At 34.0% G+C, this 24,900-nt stretch overlaps 1 pseudogene; it reads left to right on the top strand.

The window, feature by feature from the left end:
• Positions 1 to 17,472: 17,472 nt before the first annotated feature.
• Positions 17,473 to 24,900, top strand: part of LOC149530322 (polyol transporter 5-like) — a 71,458-nt pseudogene continuing 64,030 nt past the window's right edge.

The following is a 24,900-nucleotide window of genomic DNA, read 5'->3' as shown; positions in this document are numbered from 1 at the left end:
AAAACATGAATCATGATTGGTGGAGTACTATCTCACTGCCACAAATGGAAGCAAGACCGTGCACATAAATTGGTGGCAAACCTAGAGAATCTACATTTTCTAATGGAATACATGCAGATAGATAGGGATAATGATCAAGTGTTCTCCATTTCTCAATGTCAACCATGGTCTTCAAGACAAGGCATGCAAATCCCTTACAAATTTTAAATCCTTACAATAGTCAATGGAAAAACCAAAGCTATCAGAATCCTTCTTAGTACTCCCAACCTTCCTGGAAAAACTAGTGGCCTAACCAAAAAAACCAATGGCAAAAACAAAAAAATAACCAATGGAGGGGGCGACCTCCATAATGGCTTAGCCAAAATCTTGGTAGCCTGCAATTATTGCCTCTAGTCCAAAAACTTACAATAATGCCACGTCCTATGGTAAATAATACTAATCCTAAGCTTACCCAATTGCTGCTTAGTCTCAACCAAATCCAAACAACAAGCAACAACAATAGAAAATGTACACTATGGATACTCAACAGTGCCCTACATATTCACTAGAGGTATCTAATATCCATTTGAGATTAGGTACAACTTTGCCTACACCAGAATATCCTATTATCACGAAAGTTGCAAACACTCCTATAGCACCCCTTCCAGAAGCTACATTGCCAAATACCAACTTGCCAACTGATGTACCTAGTAGGACTACTAACCATACCACTATGAATCATCCCTTTCCACATAGGCTAAATAAAGAGAAACCTATATCCCAAGAGGAAGAGACATTTGACATTGTTGATCAGCTAAAGAACATACATATCCAAATTCCTCTATTCCAAGCTATCAAAGATGTCCCTCTTTATGGAAAGGCTATTAAGGAAGCATGCCTTAAGAAGTTGGGGGCAAAAAAGAAATATCCTCAAATAGTCCATGTTGTTAGGCAACTGGCAAATATCATGTTAGGAAAGGTAGTGATACCAAAGTATTCAGATCATGGTAGTCCAATAGTTAACCTCATCATAAATGGATAGGCTATGAAAAATGCTTTAGCTGATCTAGGAGCAGCAATAAATGTGATGAGTAAAGATACAATGCATAGGTTATGTATGGAAGGCTTAAGAACAACACCCACAATGTTACAACTTGTAGACAATTCAACTGCCACTCTAGATGGTCTCGTAGAAGATGTGATAGTGACCTTAGATTCATGGGAATACCCTACTAATTTTCTTATCTTATCACCTAAAGTAAGACTTTCTTGCTATCTTATCATATTAAGGAGACCCTAGTTAGCCACCACTAATGCTAAAATTAGTTGTAGATCAGGTAGTATGACAATTTCAAATGGTCAAACTACAAGGGAGCTAGAGCTATATCTACCTACCCAACCCCAACCAAACTTGGGAGAACCTATTTGGCTAGATTTAGAGAATGAAGAGGACGAACTAAATTTTGTAGCTCAACTCATGATGTTGCATAAGAAATCTTTTTTGAAAATTCAAGAAGAATGTGATGTAATACAAAGCATTCTTACCAATGAGTGTATAGTGGCTAGAGACATTGTTGAAAGTTCTATCTTAAAGCTATGTACCTATGAAGATTTTGTCTACCTAGAAAACCCTAAAATAATTGACCAATTACTACCAAGTGAAGTAGCTACAAGTCCAATACCAGAAGTGACAATGGTAGAATTAAAAACTATTGTAAAACTCTCTCTTGCCCATAATCTCCATGTAAACAACAAGTTGTCCCTATCACAATTAGAATTGTTAACCAAGCTCCTAAATTAGCATGAAAAATCCTTTACTTTAGATTATAAGGATATAGTAGGATTGAGACCTAAAATTTGCACCCATAGGGTATACATCAATGATGGAAGCTTGCTACTCTGTCAGCCTTAGAAGAGAATAAATCCAACATTGCACAAAATAGTTAAGATTGAGTTACAAAAGTTGTTGGATGTTGTATTCATCGATCCAATCTCTAATAGAAAATGGATATCACCATTAGTTATTGTACCTAAGAAAGGAAGAAATTGGTGGATATGTGTAGATTATAGATAATTAAATAATGCCACAAAGAAGGATCACTTTCCTTTACCCTTTATTGATTAGGTTTTGGATACTTTGGCTAGAAAGAAATACTTCTCATTTCTAGATGGATACAATGGATACTATCATATAAGTATTGCTCTAGAAGATCAAGAGAATACCACATTTACATGTCCTTGGGGGTACCTATGCCTATTCTATATTACCATTTGGCTTATGCAATGCACCTGCTACTTTTCAGAGAGTTGTAATCAACATCTTTGCTAACATATCACATGATTACATGGAGATATAAATGCATGACTTCACTACATTTGGTGTTACATTTGAGGAAGCTTTGAAGAACTTGGAGAAAGTACTAATCCAATGTGGGGAGCACAAATTGTCTCTCAATAATGAGAAATTCTTTTTGATGATGCAAGAAGGTATGGTATTGGGACATTTTATCTCTAAAGTTGGAATTCAGGTAGACCTTGTGAAAGTAGAGGTAATTCTCACACTCCCTACTCCCACAAAAAAAAAAAAAAAGTTAGATCTTTCCTAGGAAATGCTAGCTATTATAGGAGGCTTATCAAGAATTTTAGTTAGATAGCTAGTCCTCTTTATACTTTGCTTACCAAAGAGGTTGAATTTTCTCAGACAAAGGAATGTGATGACTCCTTACAAAAGTTCAAGTCATTATTGACAACTGCACCAATACTTAGGGGTCCAGATTGGACTTTTCCCTTTCAAATACATACAAATGCTTCTGACTATACCATAGGTGTAGTCCTAGGGAAAAAATCTCAACATCTTGAAAATACAATCTACTATATTAGTAGGAGCCTTCATGGACCAGAGTTAAACTAGACAATGACTGAAAAAGAACTGTTAGTCTATACTATGAACAAATTCTAGCATTACATAACTGGTTATCTCATATTTGTTCATACTGACCATGCAACAATTAAGTATCTCATGAACAAACCTACTATTACAGGCAGCTTAGCAAGATTGCTACTTCTTTTGTAGGAATTTGATATCACAATCATTGAGAAACCTAGAAAAGAAAATGTGATAGTTAATTATCTATCTAGAATCCACCATGATCAAGAAGATACTACTTTGATAGATGATGCATTTCCAGATGATCATCTATTTCATATTGTTGTCCAAACCCCATGGTATGCAGACATTACTAATTACATTATAGCTAATAAAATGCCAACACATTTATCTTACAAGGAAAAGAGGTTCCTTGTAGAGAAAAGCTTCCATTTCTCTTGTATTGATAATATGCCACTTTACACTAGACTTGATCAAGTTATGAGGAGATGTGTGAGAGAAGATGAGACATATGACATTCTACATGCATGTCATAATGAACCATGTGGAGGGTAATTTGCAGCAAAAAGAACAATGTTGAATATTTTAACAACTAATTACTATTGGCCTACACTTCATAAGGATACAACCAATTATAGACAAAAAGTATGATAAATATTAGAGGATGGGCTGACCAACAAAAATAGATGAAATGCCTCTCAATCCACAAATGGTGTTAACATCATTTGACAAGTGGGGCATGGACTTCATTAGTCCAATAGACCCTCCATCCAATGGAAATCATATATCCTTATATGCACTAACTACTTGAAAAAATGGTTAAAGTCAAAGCCATGAAGCATGCCTGTGACCATAAAGTTTCCAAATTTCTATATAAAGAAATCTTTACTCAATATGGCATACATAGAGAACTTGTTACTGACTAGGGTGCTCAATTCACTTCCAATCTAAACTCAGAATTCATGAAGGAATATAATATTAGATACTAAAAATCAAGCCCCTATCACCCTTAAACTAATGGACAAGTAGAAGTTACAAATTGGGAGATAGAAGCCATCTTGACAAAGATAGTTCATTTGCGCTATAGGGATTGGAGCAACAGACTACTAGAAGTTTTCTAGGCATACCAAACAACATGAAAGACCACCATAGGATTCACACTATGTGAACTATTATACAGAAAAATAGCAATGCTATCCATTGAGTTTGAACACAAAACTTTAAGAATAGCACTAGAGTTAAACATTGACCTTCCTATAGCACAAAGAGAGCACCTACAACATCTTAATTATTTGGATGAAATTCACAAGTCTACCTTAGGATACACAAAAATATACAAAAGAAAAGGAAACAATGGCATGACTCCCACATTAAGAATAAGCAATTTCAAATTGGTGATTGCTCTATGATTCTAGATTTAAAGACATGCCAGGCAAGCTATAGATACAATGGATAGGTCCCTATGAAACAAGCCATGTGTTTACAAATGGAGCCATTTAATTAACCATAATTGATCCAGTACACTTTAAGTCATTAGTTAATGGACATCAGCTAAAGTTGTATAAATATCCCCAAACAAAAGAAGACTTCCTGCAACAATTTCAATAGTCGATTTCAAATGCACAATAGGCAACACTTCCTATAGCAAAAGGTGCTGACCCTCTACCTATAGCTCTTCAATAACAATTCCTTTGAGAATTCCCATAATAAAAAATTTATGTCCACATAAAGTTCAAATTCTCAAATCACTTTCTAATTTCTTCTCTTCAACTCATCTCATTTCTTTCTCTACCATCCACCCATCTTCCACGTCATTATTTTACAATGCTTTCAATAAAATGGTGAGTTTACTGACGTATGCTATCACTAATGACCTTTGACTCTCACCACCTTTATATAGAATGTGCAATGATCAAATTGCATATATTTTGTTGGTTATATCTATTACTGCATTAAATATATTGTTGTGGCATTATGCTAGTTCTATAGCTTGTGCCAAGTATGACAAGTGAGGAAAATTGTCCATATTTTGTAGAGGGTAGGAAAGGTTACTAATTCCTAATGATATTTCTATTTATTCATTAAAATATCCTCAAATCTATACTCTCTCTTTGTTTGATTAAAATCTAGTTGCCATAGTACTCAAGTGTCAAGTGGCATACCTTATTCTTGAATAATTTCTCATTGTCAGACTAAGATGTGACCCAAATTCAATTTCAAAGTGATTCTCATATATCTATGATTTATTTCCATTAAAGACACATTATTATTTCTCATGACATATTGTTCATGATCGAAATTCATAGAAAAGAATGTGAAAAAGGTCTGTGATTTTCAAAAAAAAAAAGTCTCTAAATTCACAGAAGGGAAGAAGATAATTGTGCAAATAGAGTAGAGGTTGAAATTAGTAAGCACAAATGGGAGGACAATTAAAATTATGAGAACTAGTGGAACATAGTGTTTTACTTTCTAATGTAGAAGCAGTAAGAATGTTTAATGCATGTGGTTGGCTAGGTTATTTCTTGAAACTAATAGAGTTTGATGAAGAAGCAGCTACTAAATTTATATGTACATTTCAGGAAAGTGAAGCAATAGTATGGGGATTGATAGTTGTTGCCACAGAGGAGTAGATAGCGAAAGTAATCAAGCTACCAGTAGTAGGAGAAAATTACCCCAATGCACATGATGCTAGATTAGCTAGGGCCTAGTTTTTCATACCCAGTGACCCTCCATTGGATATAACTAAGTAGGGTTGCAAAAGAATGTCTCTTCCACCACCATATAATGAGTTGGCCATACATATTACCAGGTATTTTACCTGTGAAGGAAGATTTTCATATTTTCATGCACATCATTTTAAATTAATTAGTTAGGTAAGACATAATTTTCTAGTAAATGTCCCCAATTTCTTGTATAATATGTTATGTATTAGTGCTAAGGAAACCCAAAAAGGAAAGGAAAATTGTGTTACTCACCATGCCCTAATCAAATTTCTTATAGAGAGATGTCTTAGAGATGTCTCTCCCATGTCATGTTATAATTTTTCCAATATAAATCCCTACAACCTCATACTGCCCCTAATGAATAGCCCAACAAAGATAATATAGTCCCTACTGAGCAAAGAACCCAAGGTGCATAAACCAAAAATGTGCAAGAAAATGTGCCTTTACCCATTCAAATGAGAAATGTACCTACCTATACCTAAGCAAAGAGAAAATAGAAATTACCAGAAGAAACCTTGGCTTTAGCAGTAGCAAAACAAAACCCTACAATCTCAAAGCAAAAGAAAACAAAGTTAGCTCCTATAGCAGAGACACTAAAAAGGGTTAGTAGGAAAAGGTTTTGGTTCCTAAAGAAACCCTTGTCCAAAGAAGCCCAAGAATGAGAGGGAAAACTCCTAAAGTGACCACAAGAACCTAGTCCACTTCACCCAAACTATCTAATGAAGAATCCCTAGTACAAGTTGTCCTAGATGATTCCCCCGATCAACTTGAAATTCCAGACATCCCTCAAAACCATGATGAGGAATGTAAGGTTGAGATGAATGAAAGCCAAAATAATCCTCCAACAAGTCAACAAGATATTCCAAGCCGTAAAGAAGAAAAATCCCCAATAGTGCATCAGTTAGCCTCTTCAAAAATTGCCCTAGTTCCCTATAAGAAAATATGGTTTACAAATTTTTTGGAATAGTCATGGAGGGAACAAAGGAAGAAAAATAACTGGGAAGAGAAAAGTGGCCCAATTACCTTGCAAATGCTTCTTCTTTGGTTATATAATAAATATGCGTTAACAATAGCCCTATGGAAAGAGGAAAAAAAGGAAATGAAGAAGGTAATAATAGACCAAGGTGAAGAAATTGCAAACTTAAAAGAGCAATTGGTAAAATAGAAGCAAAAGATGGATCATGCCCTTAAATTTGTTGATCAAATAATTACTTGTAGGCCACCACCTAGGATCTATGCCATTTGTTTAAAAGAATCATTCATTTTATTCTAGCTCATGATGACCCTCAGAGATATAAATACAAAATTTAGGTTAGCTTAGGAATTCTACGGTTTGTACCAAAATCTTCCATCATCGTAGAAAAATTTACTCTGTAAATTATATGTGCACAATTTCATTATCCCTACAAAAACTCAATGGAATCGTTTACTTTACATAGGGGATATATGAACCCTTTACTTTACATAGGGGATATATACCTTAGGGACCTAATGTCTTGGATGCTCAATGACACTAATTATGATAGATAGTTAAAAATTATAGAGATGAGGAGAGAACAGAATCCCTACCATTAAGAGCAGAGAGTAGTAAACTAGAAGAAATTCTTAGGGATTGGTTCAGGCTGACCTATGGGGATGTTCACAAGGAGATAAGAAAGAAAATATTTGAGGCTAGAACAAAGGTATACATCAAATATGATAAAATGCCTTACTTTTTATTTCAAAGAGCCATTGTTGGTGTTAAAAGAAAATGGGGTAGATTACCTAAGGGAGTCAAAAAATTAGAGCCACATAGTCCTATCAACCTAGAGGAAACCCTTCATCGAGCTCCAAAATACATATAGCTGGGAAGGAAAACTAGACCATAACTTTGGTGTCCATTAACAATGTAGTCACCCATGCTTCTTTGGCCCCTGTATGACATCAACTCTGAATGACTTGACAAGTTACAATAGGATCATAGAAGGGAAGTCTAGGAAAGAATAAGAGGATTTTACTACACCTTTAGGAGTAGCAGGTGAGGGAGGACTAAAGTTGGAGACTTCTAATCAATGGCTAGAAGATGCAATTCTTGAGGATAAACATTAAACTTACTAGGGGGAAAATGATGAGGCTAATTATTGCCTCTATTTTATGTGAATTTTAATACTCTATTTTAATACTACCAAGACATTTGTGAACTTATTCTTAGTTGAACTTATGATAAAGTCTAGATAGAACCATTAGCCCATGGGTAGATAGTTATGTTATATTTTTCCAATATTATACATATAATGTAGTATTTCATATAACCATTGGAATGTGTTCTAATATTTGGATTTAATTTGATTATACTTATTTGCAATTATTTATGCATCATAACTAACTTGTTAAGGAAGAAGCCGGAGGCTGGTCTATAGCATTCAAGGAGGAGCATTAAGGGCTAGCCATGGTGGAAGAATCATAATGGTACTAGGAGACATGACTACTACAAAGGAGGAGCTATTATTCTAGAAATGCAGGGATGAAGTTTTGCTATATTCCCTCTGCATTTACTATTGTGTTGAATTGGTTATCTAAACTTTATTGCTCATACCACGAGTTGTTATATTTCCTTCTTCTTCTCTAGTAGATTTGTAGTTAGTTGGTTTTCTTTTCTATTTTAGAATAAGTACCAATCCTCTATTTATAGGGATTGGATCAATCATTTTGGTGTTAGAGAAAATTTTATGGAAAGACATTGTTGACTCATGTAGTGATTTTTTTTACAGTTTTATGCATTGTTCTTATGTAAGGAGTTTTGGAATATAATGAAGTAATTCTTCATTTATATTCTATGTTAGTAGATTAATAGAATCCAACCAAGGGGGCCCACTTGGGAGGTAGATTAAATTAGAATAGTGTAGATTTACTTCTAGCATTTCCAATGTTTCAAGTAGAAGTTATAAGTTTTTTTCTGTAGCATCATACATTGTGAGTGTTCCTACAGCATCTACAAGAGCAGTTATAGTGGATGATCTAAGTTGAAATATAGGTTAGCATATAGTTGTATTTCCAATTTCATTTCAGCAAAGAGTTAACGGTGTTACTTTCCTGATAGTGTGCTTATCCAAAAATGATTTATGGATCTCCATTATGATTTTTAATGTTGCATGCTACCTCTAGAGATTGATATTGGATGTCTAGCTTAGTAGCATGGTCAACTAGACCATCATGTGTTGAAAGTTGATTATCTTTCTTCATCAATGTTTCAACATAAGTTAGTTCCTTGTGTAAAAATTCCATCTATGGGGTCAACGTGGCTTGGATGCTAATCAAGGTAGCACAATTGTTAGCATCTTAGTCTGGCTTTGACCAAAAGATAGTTTCAATATTGTATCTATGGATTGTAGATCTCCTTGCAGTTGGTCAATAGCCCTCTATACTTCTTGTATGAATAAATTCACATCACAAAGCTTTGTATATAGAGAAAAGATATTCCCTAACACCTTTTTCACATCCTCCATTTTGGTTTCTAAATCAACCTATCATAGTGAAAGGGCACTAGATATCTTTTCAAGTACCTTAGTGTGAAATTTTCTTTCAGACCATTCTAGAAGTTTAACATTGCAATCTTGATCTTCATCACTATTCTTATCCACAATATGTACCAGTTGCTTAATAATTAGTTTATCTTCATTTGTAGCTAGGAGACTAAAAGCATCAAGAAATATGTCTTTGATGTCATAAAGCACTTGCTTTTTCTTATCCTCCCTTCTTAGAAACTCTTACTGTTTCTTCCTATGTAGATCTTCTTATATAATGCTCATTTGCTCAATAATGATTGTGTTAAGATCAAACTTGGGTATATAAATCACCACATCTAGGCTCACATCTTCATAAGATATTTCTTCTAAGATCCTTGATGTTTTTGTACTAGGCCTTGATATCTACAATGGTGTGGCATTAGTGCTTAGCCTCTGAAGATCTTGACTACTAGTAGAAGTCACAAAAATTGGTAAGGTAACTAGTGTCTAGATGGTAATTTGTTCCTTTGTAGTAGTCACCTTCAATAATTTAGACCTATCAAATTTCATCACTTCCTATTTATCTTCACCTTGAATTTGTGGAGGAGGTACAAGACTGGATTCCTGACCTAATTTGACTTTTGTTACATCTTTCTCAACTATATTAAAGGCTTTCTTAGTTGAAATGAGTGGTACAAGATATAATGTTAGCAGTGTTCTAGTAATAACACTTAGTTCTTTAGTACTTGAATTTGGATCTTCTATCTTTGTAGACGTAGGGTGCACACTAGATGTGTCAATTTGTTTCTCCCCTGGCACTGCCACTTCACAATTATCAATTTCATCAATTATCACCAATACAAGATTTGTGCATAACTATGCTACCATGGTGGAACTCTTCAATATTTTCTTCAAGTCATCATTAGTCAAAGGATTGATGTTCTGAGTAGAATTTTTAGGAACATCCTTGATTTATATTGAGTAATATTGAATCACTTGGTCTTCATGTGGAGGAATAACATTTGACACTTGCACATCTTGTACATTATGTTCCTCTTGTTGCTCTTCTTCAATTTTGGCCTCTCCTATTTCTATTGGTTCCTCAATGCCTTCCACACTACCATCCTTTACTGATATTTCTTGTGCTATTTTTGTCGTCAATTGCTCAACTTGCTTAGGTTCTTACAATTCTTTCTCACCTTTCTCTTTTATTGTAGGAGTAAGTAACCCATAAATAGATCTCCAAATAGATGCTCATTTGGTTATCACGTCCTCAATCTTCTTATTTAGTATATGGAAAGCTCTATATTTTGGGGAAATTTTTTACTTGTATTTTTCCATAGCTTTGGCAATCTTCCTTTTATCCAATTCTAGCATTACTTGGGCTAGAGTGGATTTCCTGATATGTCTCTCTATGTGTAAATTGTATTATCATTTCTGCTCAACATGATCATATAGACTCTTAGGTAGTGAGTCAGAAATCTCAATAGGAATTGATTTGAATGTAGCCATCATCACATATGTAGCTTGCTCTACAATATTTTGTTCAACCTATACTAACTTATCAAAATCTTTGTATGCAAAACTAGATAAATTTACATTTGGTTTTATACTGGCATACAAATTATCTAGGTTAGAGGAGAGATTGTGGCTTACCACTTTGAATTGACTCATGTTATCATATTTTGTCTTTTACTCATTTGACTCAGCTACTCGAGTGTATTTCCTACTTGCATATGTCTTTTTGGTTGGTTGGATCAACTTTGTTGAGGCAATAGCCCTCTTTCCTTTAGGTTTCTTAGCAACCTTGACTTTTTTAGTGGCTTCCCTTGTGCTAGACCTTATAGCAGGTACTGTTGGCTTTTGTTGTGAAAGTTTCACAAGCTTCTTCTTGGGTTTCTCCACTTTAAGCTCCTTATCCTTTCTCTTCTTCTCCTTAGAAGGCTTGGGTGCTTCCTCAACTTCTTCTCCCTTGACACCTTCTTCATCTACTTCCTCATCTTATCCTTGTCCTTGAGTGATTTCCAAAGGGTTTTGGACTATTTCTTCCTCTTCATCTTCTTCTTCTTCTCCTTCTCCCCTTTCCCCAAATCTCTCCTTTAGCTTCTTGGCAAGTTTATTCTTCTTTCTTACCATAGAAGTTGTCTTCAAGTCAATTGTAATTCTAGACTTGGCTTCCTCATATTTTCCAAATGAGGTGACACTTTTATCTATTTCTTCTACCAATAGAAATGTAATAGTTATAGATGCCTCATCAACACTGATCTCATATGGCAAGGGCTTAAGCCATCTAACCCTAGGAATAGTTGCCTGTACACATGTATAATCTACATCCACTAAGAAGCAAACATCATTGTAATATTTCTCCACTAGTGACATAGGAATCCTTAGTCTTTATTTCATGGATTTCTTAAATTCCTCAAAATAACTAGTCATCACTAACTCGAAGTTATCTCCAAGTTGCTCTATGAATTCTGCAATCTAAACTATGATAGACCTATTGGTCTTCTGAGTAACCTTTCCAAATGTAGTAAATGTGTTCTACTCATAAAAGAATATACAAAATATTAAAGAACGAAATTTTCAAGATGCAATCTTTGTTTTCCTTATGGCCTCCAAGTTTTTAGACAGTTGCTAAAGTTATAACTCGGTAAGGTCATAGGTGTGGTCTTTCTTCACTATTTTTGTATCCCAAATCTACTACCATGCAAGACACATTGTTTGGTTTACTATATTGAAAGAACTTATGAGATATTACTCTCATAGAAAAGGTAATTAAGGGGTCTGAGATAGAATCTATAGACATTCCCCTCTTATTCCATATTGCACCTGTGTTCTTCTCAATTATCTCTTTTGAATCACTTCACATGCTCTTAGGTCTGTCTAAGGTAGGATACCCTATCACTTGGTTGATGAACCTTTTAGTGATCTTAATTGGCCCAATTTCCAACCATATAAAGTCATTGTGTATTCTATTGAGCATAAATTTTATCCATTTAGTCTTGAATACATTAGGGACATCTAGGGCACGGGTCAACCCTTTCCTTTCTACAATTTTATTATATTCCCTCAGGACTCCATCATCGCAAAGTTGACTAAAAAAATCTCTCATCTCCATGTCTCTTATACTTCTAAGTTTTCATGTATAACAACACCTGATATCCTAAATCATTAAGACTTTTAGTGGTATCATTGATAGTGCACTAGACAGGTCTCCTTTATATGCAATTTTAGGTATTTCTCAAAAAGGTGGTTGTCTTACATCATTACTAATTAATTGTACATTAAATACTTCATTTCCTTCCTTCCTAACACTTATAAAAGAACTAGCTACCATATTTGATACTTAGGGTTAACAAAAATTCAAATAGAAAAACTCTGCACCAGTAAAATACCTTTATAATCTGATGAATATGTTGAGTTGTAGTTGAATTTAGTTTGCAAATGCAAGAATATCCTATTTCAATTCACCTATGTGCTCTTTGTGCTCTCTTTGATTTTTGGTGAATGAAAATGAGTTTAGAAATTACTATATAACCCTTAAAATTCTACAATAAATTCTTAATGCTTACATAGTTGTATGCTCAGTCAATATAGGGTTTCCAACTCACTCATCTTACACATGATTTTCATTGAACTCAATTCACATAGAAAACTTAGTCAAGACTACCATACCTTTATATCTTGACAAAAGCTAAAATTCCATTCATGCTTGGTAGTAATAGTGAAACCTTTCATGCTCAACAACCACATGAAAACTAAAAAATTATAGATTTCTTCTAGGTTCTCACCAATACATTGCATCTTAATTCATGCTGATATGATCTTTTTAGAACTTAGATTCTTGGAACTGATGTAAAATATATTATTGAAATATCAGTCCCACACATACCTTTTGAATTCCTAGTTAGGGGCAATGTGATCCCTTGATCCATTGGATGAATGAGCCTCACCAGAACTTAATGTGCTGCAATCTTCCCTCTTCTTCCATGTCTTGTTCGTCTACACTTTGACCTTTTCTTTTCCTTTATTGTTTCCATTACTTGGTGTTGGTGATTCGGTTGGACAAATTTTGCTAATATGTTTAGTCTTCAAAAAACTAAAGCATGTAGTTTCATTCAACCATCTATTGTAGTTGCCTTTGAAATGTTTTCTAATGAAATTCTTAGGAACATGTCCATACTCTTGATAATAGTGACAATTGTACCATGTGTTGTAATCCCAATTGTAGGATTTCCATTTTTTTGTACTTTTGTCTTCTTATTTTATGTCCAATTAGCATTGGTTTTGCATTCATATTCTTTATGTCCATACTTCTGACAATTGTTCCAATATCCTTCAAATCTTTTTGTGCTTAAGGTTGTGATCTTACATTCATGTGCCTAATGTCCTTGCTTGTTGTACTTATGATAGTAACCCTTGAATTTTTACTTTGGGTTCTTATTTGCATTGTTGCTCCTATAAACATATTTTGTATGACCTAGCTTTCCACAATTATGACAAGTGGGTTTGTAGTTCTTACCTTTGTTGTTTCTTTGTTCACCAATTTTAGATGATTCTCCTTCCTCAATACTAGTGTATCCTAATCCAATAGTATCATTGTTATATCCAAGAGATCTCATCAGTCTCTCAATGTATTTGATGGTTTGACTAGGTTTTATGAAACTTTCAGCAAATTCCTTTTCTTTTCTTAGTTCATACCTCAGTTGTTCATTTTACAACTTCATGGTTGTGATCTCAATATCCTTACCATTCAATTCATGATTGGAAATCATCACTTGATTCATTATTTATAGTTGTATGTTAGCAACCTTTGTACCTCTAATGTGTTCTCTTCTAGTCTATTGGTTAGCATTCTTTTGTCATCTTCAATCATGACTTTGTCTTCTTCATCTTTCTTTTTCTACTTGGTCACCTCACATAGAAATACTAATTAAACTTCTTGTTTTATCTTAAGATTTTTGACCTCTTCAGTTAGGACACCATTCTTTTCCATCAAATCTACAACTATTGCATCAAACTCACTTGAGTTCTCATTCTCAAATAGTCTAGTAGTGTCTTCCCCTTGGTAATGAGTGTCATTTCCCTCAATAGCTATCACTTTCCTTCTCTTCAATGAATGTTGCAGTTCATCTCTTGCTTCCATGATTTGGTGTATGGCAAGATGGATTTCAATCTTTTGGTTCTCAATAGTCTTTCCCAACTTGTAGACTTCCATCTTCAAGATTTTCCTCAAAGCTACAAATCTTTCCTTTCTAAATAACTAGGCTCTAATACCAATTGTTGGAAATAAAAATAGGAAAGTAAATTCTAAGAGGAGGGTATGGGTGAATTGTTACTTTAAAACTTTAAGTGTAAAACATTCACCATACATCCATCTTACAATTTAGCATGCAAAATTAAATAGCTAAATACACATGTTCATCCATAGCATGAAACAAATAACACATAATAGAATAAGTTTGTTACCCAAAAACCCTCCAATGAGAAGGTAAAACTAGAGTGGGGATGACACCCACAAATATTTATTGTTGCAACTATAAAGTGTAGCCAATAAAGGTTACAAGAATTTTGACAATAAACTATGATCTACCCTATGAAAGGTCTATCCTATTAAATGCTTACAAAGTCTATTAAGTCTCACCATGTTAAAGGATTTAAACACCCTACTAAAAGTGTGCCTTGTTAGAGGACTTAAACTTGCAATAAAACAAGCACTCAATTAAGATATTTACACAAGCCTATTAGGACTACTCTATTAGGAGATTTTCTCTACATCATTTATTAGAATGATTCAACACCATGATCCTTTGGTTAGCACTTTGTTGCTAGATATTATATCTTCTCTTTCCTAGTGTGTACTTGATCCTTTCGATCAGATATGTCTCCTCCATCCTCTCTCTTCTTTCCTTTATTCTTCTCTAAATGATTCTACAATTTATAACATTGTCACAACCTCCATAGCCATCATTAATGCTCTTTGTACTTAGCATTCATTTCTCTTGCATCTCCTTCTATTTCTTCATGCAATATAAACTATTTACGATTTGTCTCCTTAAGTAAGCACAAGTTGGCTAGGGTTAGGTTAGAGTCAATGACTTTGGTTGATCCATTTTGCCACTTAATACATCCCTTAATTTTATTGGTTGCATGTACTACATAGGGATTCATAATATACAACTGTATACATCTTCTAGAATCATAAAATAATCATTAAGTCAACCCAAAAATGGTTTACATAGAAGTTTGTGCCATTACAAACAACTAAGTCCAAAATTTTTCACTCGGTAATTGAAGTCTCTAATGCTCGACATTCATTGTATCTTCAATGTTGTAACTTGATTCCTAAATAACTTAGCATACACTTTTTACTCAACTCCTGAGTGACTCAACACTCACTATCTGCTCCACACATACCAATGATTAGCATGCCTTGATCACTCAAATCATACTGATTGCTTGGTTTGCTCTGATCACTCAACTTACACTGTAATTCTATAAAATAATGACTAAGTGTTTTGTCACTACCTTGTCAAAACTAATCTAAGATTAACAAGTCCTTTTCTCTGCTATGCCATTCTACTGAGGTGTACCAAGTGTAGATAGCTATCCTTTTATTTCTCTTTCATTGCATAACTCATTGAATTCATTTGAGATTAATTCACCTCCTCTATTTGACCTTAGACACTTCAGTTTTGTTCTTGTTTCTTTCTCAACTCTTGCGAGATACCATTTGAACTTTTGAAAAGCTTCTAATTTATCCTTTACATACATAATTTTATCATCCTAGAATAATCATCAACAAACAAAATAAATTACTTATCTCCAAAGTAGTTTTGTATCCTAATAGGTCCACAAGGTCTATATGAACTAGCTCCAAGACTTCTTCAGAAAGATAATTCTTACTTTTAAACCTTGTCTTTCTCATATTTCATGTTTGACAATTTTTGCACATGCCCATATCAAGTTTCTTTAAGCATGGAACACCTCTAACCCTTTTATTATTTCTTATGTTGACCAAGTTATCAAAATTTACATGACACAACCTTTTATGCCATAACCATCTTTCTTCTACTTGAGCTATGAAATATGAATTTTCAATTAGATCTAGGTAGAATAGATTACCTCTTTTTTTATTACCAGCCCCAACTAGATATTATTTTCCATCCAACAACATGTCTTTCCTATTCATGAATTCTATCTTGAATCCAATGTTATTCAATTATACGACACTGAGGAGATTATGCTTTAGTCCTTCAACCCAATAAGCATTATCACATCTAAGATCATTGGTTAGTGCAATACAACCTTTTCCCTTCACATATCAAGGTTCATCATTTCCAAATATGACACTCCCACCATCATAGTATTCCAAGTGCTCAAATTTAGATTTATCACCAGCCATGTGGTGAGAAAAACCACTATTAATAATCCATGTATTATTTTGACTAACCTAAGAAATGATGGTCATCTTATCATTCTCCTCATCTGATTCATCTTTTACAACAATGTAAACCATTTCATCTTCATCACTACTATGAGAATCTTTAGCCATGTAACAAGATTTTTTACCTTTATCCTTGTAGTCTTTGTAGATTTTGAAATATGTCTTGCTTGTTAGAGTAAATAATTATTTATTTATTCTATTTACTTAAGTTTACTTAGGTTTACTTAGGTTAATGCATTTATTTAATATTTAGTAGTTAATAGTTTTAGAGATGAGTTGTTGACAACACAAGAGTTTGTTCCCTTCTAGCATGTTCCACCTTTTTGTGGATGCTTGGTTGTCAACCTTATCTTCTACCACTTTTTAGCTTGTTCTACAAGCTTCCATGAGGCCTTTATATTCAGGCTCTCTCTTTGTATTTTCTCATTCCATTTTTCATTGTAAATACATTTTTGTTGTTTTGCAATGTTCTCTCTCAAGTCTGTTTAGGTTTTTTCCAAGCTCCACCTCTTCCTTCTTAGTTTCTCTTCAATAGGTTATTTGCACGTTGGTGATCTTGGTGAGCTATGGAGTTGGATTTCATCAACTCTTACATGGTATCAGAGCCTCCCTGCTATTTCTTGCTGGAAGAATTTTTGAAGCCATGATTCGAAGACACAAACCCTAGTTTGTTTGTGCTTTTTTCTTTAAATTGGGGGGAGAGCATTTTTTTCGAAGCATCTTGGGCCCAAACGGACATTGCCATTCGTTCAAAAGGTGCTTTTCAATTAGGATCCATATAAAAAAATTTGATTTTGGAGACCAGGCTCCGGGGGGGAAATTCTTTTTAGTTTGAGGGGGCTTTCGTACGATCATATGGATGATAGGCATCAAAAAAAATTTTAAAAAAAATATAAAAGGTAGGTGTTGCTACCATGCCACCACAGGGCTGCCACCCGCACACTGCCTACAATGGCTATAGCTAGTAGTGCTGCCCCGAGCTCCACTTTGGCCAGTGCTCCACCCACCCATCACCTCTATCGGTGCGTTCAGCTAATGCGCAACCTCCCCTAGTGTTTCCCTCTGCCACTCCTACTTTGTTAGCACATAGTTTTTTGCATAGTCATCAGTACCGGTACACTTTGCTGATGTGTGGAGGCACAGTCATAGGTAGTGAGGACATTTAGGTACAGTCAACACTGAATCTGCATGTGACATGTGGTAGGGTTACCACATGGCACTTTGCTACGTGGCCCCTACCATGTTAGCCTCTGCCACATTAGCGTCTACCATGTGGCACCTTTTTTGTATTGACAGCTGGGAAGCACTCAATTTTAAAGAAGTCTTTTGCTGACATCACTGCATCATCCTCTTGCACCTCTCCAGGGTCCTTTTTGACATACCTTCAATTTTTTGGCCATAACTTGAGCATACAGAGGTATTTTTTCAATCTGAAAGAAGTGCCCAAAATCTAGTTTTGAGATGGAGACATTGGTGTAAGTATTTTTAGGTTTTGATGCAGTTCTTTTACCTATTTTTAAGTCAAAGTCCAAAGTTCTATTTTTGACTCCAACATGCATATCTTTTGTGTCCCATGTTAGTTTTTTGGAAACATTATATTTTTGGAAAGTTGGTTTTGTCATCTTTTCAAAAATGCTATCATTTCCTTTAGACTCTAGCCCATGCTCTTTCTATTATATTTTTGGCATTTTTTCTCTATGGTGGATATCTTGGGTGTTTCAGGTCTGAGGATTGTTTTCCTGGCATGGTTTGTTTTGTTTTGGGTTGTATTATCTTTTGTGTCAGCTTTTTTCCTTTTATGATCATTGTAGACATCATTTATAAGCACTTTTATGTATACGCATTGAGATTAAGTGCCACTTTTGCATTTTGGGTTCATAAACATTATTTTTGAGATAGTTGTACTTGCAATCTTTTTATAAAGCACCATGGGATGGATAGTTGTTTGCTATTTTAGGCCTTCTTCCTTTTCTTTTTCTATGTAGCATCAGAGTGACCATGTCTTTATAGGTGTTTGTACCTCTTCCTCTCTCATCGTTCTTGGTTCTGTCTGCAGAGGATTTTTTCCCATCTTCTCAATTGCTTGTCATCTCACCCCATTTGCATTAAGGGGGGGTTATGTTGTTGTTCTAATGCATCCGTGGTTCAATGGTTTGATAGTGTGAGCTATGTATTCAGTGGTTGATCCTATATACGAGGCGATTGCAGTGGCTGGCTACCTATGCATTTCAGTGAAATGGATCATCTACCATATAGACATGCTCAGTTCATGCCTTGTTCTTCCATGGATGTTCTTCAGATTAGTAGTTTTTTTTTTTATGGAAGATTTTGTGGCTTCTTCATGCTTTAGTGATGCTCTTCATGATCACTCTTTGTTCCTATTTTAGGGGACATTCCCCTAGTTGGAGGCTTCTTCAATTCTTCATTAGGTTCTTACCTCTTTTTGGGGAGGGTTTTTTCCACGTAGTTTTCTCTCTTTCCCCCTTTTCAGAGGTTGCATTATACATGGATACCTAACATGGCCTTGTTGTCGAGACCCATTCTGCATTTCATCTTAGTTTTGTGAGCTTAAGGCATTCCCCTAAGTTGCACTTAAGGGGGGGTGTTAGAGTAAATAATTATTTATTTATTCTATTTCCTTAAGCTTACTTAGTTTAATGCATTTATTTAATATTTAGTAGTTAATAGTTGTAGAGATGAGTTGTTGACAACACAGGAGTTTGTTCCCTTCTAGCATGTTCCACCTTTTTGTGGATGCTTGGTTGTCAACCTTATCTTCTACCACTTTCTAGCTTGTTTTAAAAGCTTCCATGAGGCCTTTATATTCGGACTCTCTCTTTGTATTTTCTCATTCCATTTTTCATTGTAAATACATTTTCATTATTTTACAATGTTCTCTCTCAAGTCTGTTTAGGGTTTTTCCAAGCTCCACCTCTTCCTTCTTGGTTTCCCTTCGATGGGTTATTTGCATGTAGGTGATCTTGGTGAGCTATGGAGTTGCATTTCATCAACTCCTACATTGCCTTTGTACTTTTCATTCTTCTTTTCTTCTTTTCCTTCTTTATTTGGACATCTTGTAGCAATGTGACCAACTTCACAAGAAAAATAGATCAAAGGAATTTTTCCCTTGTACTTTCCTTTTCCTTTGAGAAATATTCTTGCAAGAAATGCTTCAATGATTTAAAGATCATCATCAGAACCATCTTCTTCTTCACCAATAGACTAACCTCCAATATTGTATGCCTTAGCTCTCCTTACATTATCATCAACTCCATAGATATCTTTCATATTGGTCCACATTTCATGAGAAGTAGCACAATCTTTGATTTTTCTGATAAAAAAGGATCAAGTATTCAAGTCAAAATAGAGATCTAAAATCAACAAAGGAAGTTGCATCAACAATCAAGTCAATTCATTGTTACTCTCTAATAATTGTAGTAGTGAACCAAATCTTCTAATAGAGTTAGCCTAACAACTATTTTCCAAATCTTATAACAAGGTGGCATTTCTAGTTTGAAGTGTCTAAAGACCTTTAACAGAGCCACTCCTAATAGGTTGAACAAAATCCTTCAATAGGGTCACAACTAACAATGTGTTTTGTAACCTTTAACAAGGTTGGCTCCTAATAGGGCTCACTTTAGAAGAGTGAAATATAGTAAATAGTTGCAATTGATGGTTTTCCCAAATTGGGTTTCCATGTTAAATTTTGGTGTCTCTTGTGCTCATGTTATTTTCTTTATGATTCTACAACTAAGTTAAATAAGGTTAAAAGCACTAAACATCTTAAGAATTTATTATTTTAGTGTTTACTGAGTGATAGTAATTCTTAGTGTAAACCAAGTGTTCCTATATAAACCCAGTTACATTAGTATTTCAGTTTCAATAGAGTATTGGTTTTTTGAATTGTACCAACATCTTAAGGGATCTATGATTTATTTTTGTGGTAACTGATTCACCCCTCCCCTCTTAGTTACTCATCTTATATTTCCAACAAATAGGTAACTCTACTTCATAAGAATTACCACTATTAAATCTCCTTAAGATATTACAAGGACCAAACTTCTTCATCTTCAACTTATTGTATGTGTCAATAGGAATTCTACCCTTCAAATAAATCATCACCTCATCAACAACTTCAAAAATATTGTCTCCTTGATCTATTTTCATTATCCTTGTATTTATGATTACTCAAGTCCAACTTATTTTTCACTTCCTAATTCAAAGGCTTCATAACTTCCAAATTCCTCTCCTTCAGCACTCTTCTTCTCTTCTCCAATAATATCCCTAAAATCTTATATACCTCTAGGCTACATGTTAGTAACAATCTCAAAAGGTGTCTTTCTAGTACTCATATTCATAAAATTATTATATGAAAATTGTTCTTGTGTCAACACCAAATCCCATTTACTTGATTTATCTCCAACTAAGAATCTCAAAAAAATACCCAAACTCTTGTTTATAACTTATGTCTATCCATCAATTTGTCGATGAAATGTAGAACTAAACTTCAACTTAGTATCCAGCTTCTTCCACAAGATCTTAGAAATAACCTAAAAACTTACTATCCTAATTAGATATGATGTTCCTTAGTAATCCATGCAATTTGACAATATGCTTAAAGAAAATATCCTTAAAATGCACAACATATAATGTCTTCTTACAAGGTATGAATTGTGCCATCTTGGAAAATCTATCTAGAGAAACAACTACAAAATGATTCCCTCTTATTGTCCTCTATATGCCAAGCTTAAAATCTATGCTGATATCACTCCAAGGTTTCTCAAGTATTAAAATAGGTGTATACAATCCAATATTCTAATTACTCCATTTTCAACTTGAAAAACTCCACAACTCCTTAAAAACTTTTCAACATCTTTACACAATTGAGGCCAATAATACTTCTCCCCTAAGAAAACTAAATGTCTTATAAATACCAAAATGTCCATCCAAGCCACTACTATTTTTTTCCTTCATCAAATTAATTATAATAGATCTCCTCATTATACATAACTAAATTCCTTTGAACAACTTACCTTTCTAAATGAAATAATCTTCATTCTTTCTTAGTTGATATTAGGATCAATTTCATACAAAGATTTCATCTCATAAAAATTAATAATTTCAATCTTTATCTCATTCAAAAAATATCTCCTTTTATTCAATGCATCTACAACTCGATTTGTGACTCTACTTTTATGTTTTTGATTATAAATGTAAAATTTTGCAAATACTCAGGCCACTTCACATGCCTTTGATTCACTCTATGTTGACTTCCCAAATATTGTAAATCCTTATAATTAATATCGAAAATAAATTCCTTAGGTACCAAATAATATCTCCACATTTTCAAAGCTTGAAAAATAGCATAGAATTCCTTATCATACAAAAATTACTTCTTTTTAGCATCACTCAAATTCTCACTAAAGAAATCAATATGTTTACCTTCCCAACTCAACACAACTCCAATTGCTAGCATGCGTAAATCAGCAATGTCCTATTTCAAAGTCTCCAAACTCCTATCATATCTATGTGTCAACTAGAATTATTTCTTATCTCCTCACATTGTTTCAATCATAGCGTTACAAATTGAAGTAAAATTTCTAATGAATTTCCTATATAAACTCACCAATCCATGAAATTATTGAACTCCCCCAACATTCTTAGGTGTAGGAAAATCAAAATTTTCTTTTACCTGTTTAGGATCCATCTTCAAACCAACAATATAAATCATAAAACCCAAATATATAATTTCCTCCTTCATGAATGAACACTTTTTCAAATTAATTGAAAACATCTCTTCTGTCAGTCTCTCCAACACTTGCCTAATATGCAACAAATGTTATTCTCTAGTCTTAGTGAAAATCAAAATATCATCAACATATATGATCACAAACTTGCCCATGAATTTCTTTAAAACCTCATTCATCAACCACATTAAAGTACTTGGTGCATTAGTTAAACCAAAAGGCATAACCAAGCACTTATATAAACCTTCTTTTGTTTTAAAAGAAGTCTTCCATTCATCACCTTCATATTCTAATCTAATGATATCCACTCTTCAAATCAATCTTGGTAAAGTACCTTGCACCACTTAAACAATCCATTATAGGATCTATCCTTGACATAGGAAAACTATACTTCATTGTTATCTTATTGACTTCTCTAGAATCATTACACATTCTCTATTATCCATTATTTATAGGTGGCAATACAGTAGGTATTGTACAAGGACTCAAACTCTCTCTGATCAAACCTTTTTTTAATAATTCAAGTACTTGCCTATTAAATTCTCAATTCTTATATGGTGTCAATCTATAGGGTGCTTTGTTTAGAAAACTAGCTCTATGAATTAGGTGCATATAATGACTTATACTTCTTATTGGTGGTAAACCATCAAGTACATTCTATGAAATAATCTCCTTGCACTCGATGAGTAACTCTTTAACCTCTACTAGAACTTGGTCAATACTACCACTACTCAGTGTATTTGGGATCACACCAAAGAAAACATTATGTGTCTTCACATCTCTAACAAATTGATTTCCATTCACTAAGAAAACCCTAATGGTTGTATAGTGATCTTCATCTAATTTCTCTATCAAAGGCAATAACACTTGTCTCTTTCCATTAGCCAAAATGGTATACTGATTCAATCTCCCTTTATGCATTACTTGTCTATCATACAACCATGATCTAGACCCAAAAGAATATGGAAACAATCCATGTATGATATCACATAGGACTTCATCATAATATCTCTCAATATTAAACTTCACAAGGCATTATTCACTTACCAACAACTTATGCCCATTGTTGATCTAACCAACATGGTATGGTTTAGGATGTCTCAACCTTTGAAATTGCAAATTATTAGCTAAATCTTTAGATGTCAAATTTTCTAAATTTCCACTATCATTGATTACCTTGCAACATATTCCTATAATCTTGCATTTTTTCTTGAATATACTTCTTCTTACAATAGGTTCCTCGTCATCTTTTTCATTCCACAAGGTTCTCCTCATCATCAAGTTTCTTCCATTTTTAGATTCATTAGGTTGACTCAAATATTCTTCTTGAGCCAAAGAATTATAGCTAATACATTTTTTCTTCTTTTTAGAGTGAGTACAATCAAAGGCTCTATGACCCTTTTCTCCACACTTAAAATTAGTTCCATAAAATCCTTCTCAACTATAACCACTTTGGTAAGAACTACCTCTTCCTTGATGTGAACTACCACCTTTCCAATTGGTTTTTGACTTTATCTTCCTCTTTCCATTTACTTTTTCCCTTTATCCTATAGTGTACCATCAGATCTCTTAGTTTCTCCATAAGATTTTACTCTATCTCTCTAAAATATTCCTCCTCTTCCACTTTGTCTTTGTGAATGTCTCTTTGTCCAAACTTCTTCAACTTTCAAAGAATACTAGTATGCTTCTTCCCCACTATCCATCTTTACACAATTGATCTCATCTTGAATTGCAATCTTCAATCCATTCAGGTATCTAGCAACTTTCTCAGCCTTGTCATCCATATGTCTAGATCTAATGTCCAACTTATAAAATTCTTTAGTATAAGCCTTTACAATCATGTCTTTCTATCTCAAATTCTACTTTCTCCTTAAAAAATTAACTTGGTAATTAGAAGGAATGAACTTCTTCTTCATTTTACCTATCATCTTTACCTATGTCTTGATCTTCTCTTTCCCCATCTTTGTCTATCTATTTGCAAATGTTCCCACCAAAGTGAAGCATGACCCTTCAACTTGGTGACTGCTATCTTCACTTTTCTATTTTCTAGGGTTCCTTCATACTCAAAGAACTTCTTCATCTTAGAGATCCAATCTGGCAAGGCATTGGTATCAATTTTCCCATCATAACTAATAATTCCATCAATAGGTTTAGAATTTTCCCTTGAGAAACCCCTTAAAATCCTTTCTTTATCTTATTCTACTTTAGGTTCAGGATTAGATGCTACCACAATTTCATCATCAATAACATCATCAAGTTGTACCTCTCTCCTTTGGGTTATCTCAATAGCATCCAATCTAGCTACAATTTGTCTCAATGTGTCCATCCACCATTTTAAAATTTATGAATGGGTGTTTTAGTTAGTGCCCTCCCCTTGACTATCCATTTTTTATGATATGGGCTCAATGCTTTAATGGGGGGTTACTATTGATGTCGGCCAACTTTGTTTAGTTGTAGATCTCACATCTCTGCTAGTAAAAGGAATTTCTTTTGGACTTCTCTCAATTGGACTTTGGTTTCATTGTGACAAGATGTTTTTGGTTCCTTTTAGAAGAGGAGTTGGTATTCTAATTATTGTTTCAAAAAAAAAATTACTTTCAAACTAGTTACCAAAATTTCATTACAATAAAAA

The sequence above is a fragment of the Cupressus sempervirens genome, chromosome 11 (genome assembly GCF_028749045.1).
Source record: "Cupressus sempervirens isolate cs-2001-9-10 chromosome 11, ASM2874904v1, whole genome shotgun sequence".
Taxonomy (NCBI): Eukaryota; Viridiplantae; Streptophyta; class Pinopsida; order Cupressales; family Cupressaceae; genus Cupressus; species Cupressus sempervirens.
Note: the sequence above shows the minus strand (reverse complement) of the source record. Positions and strands in the feature narration are given on the sequence as shown.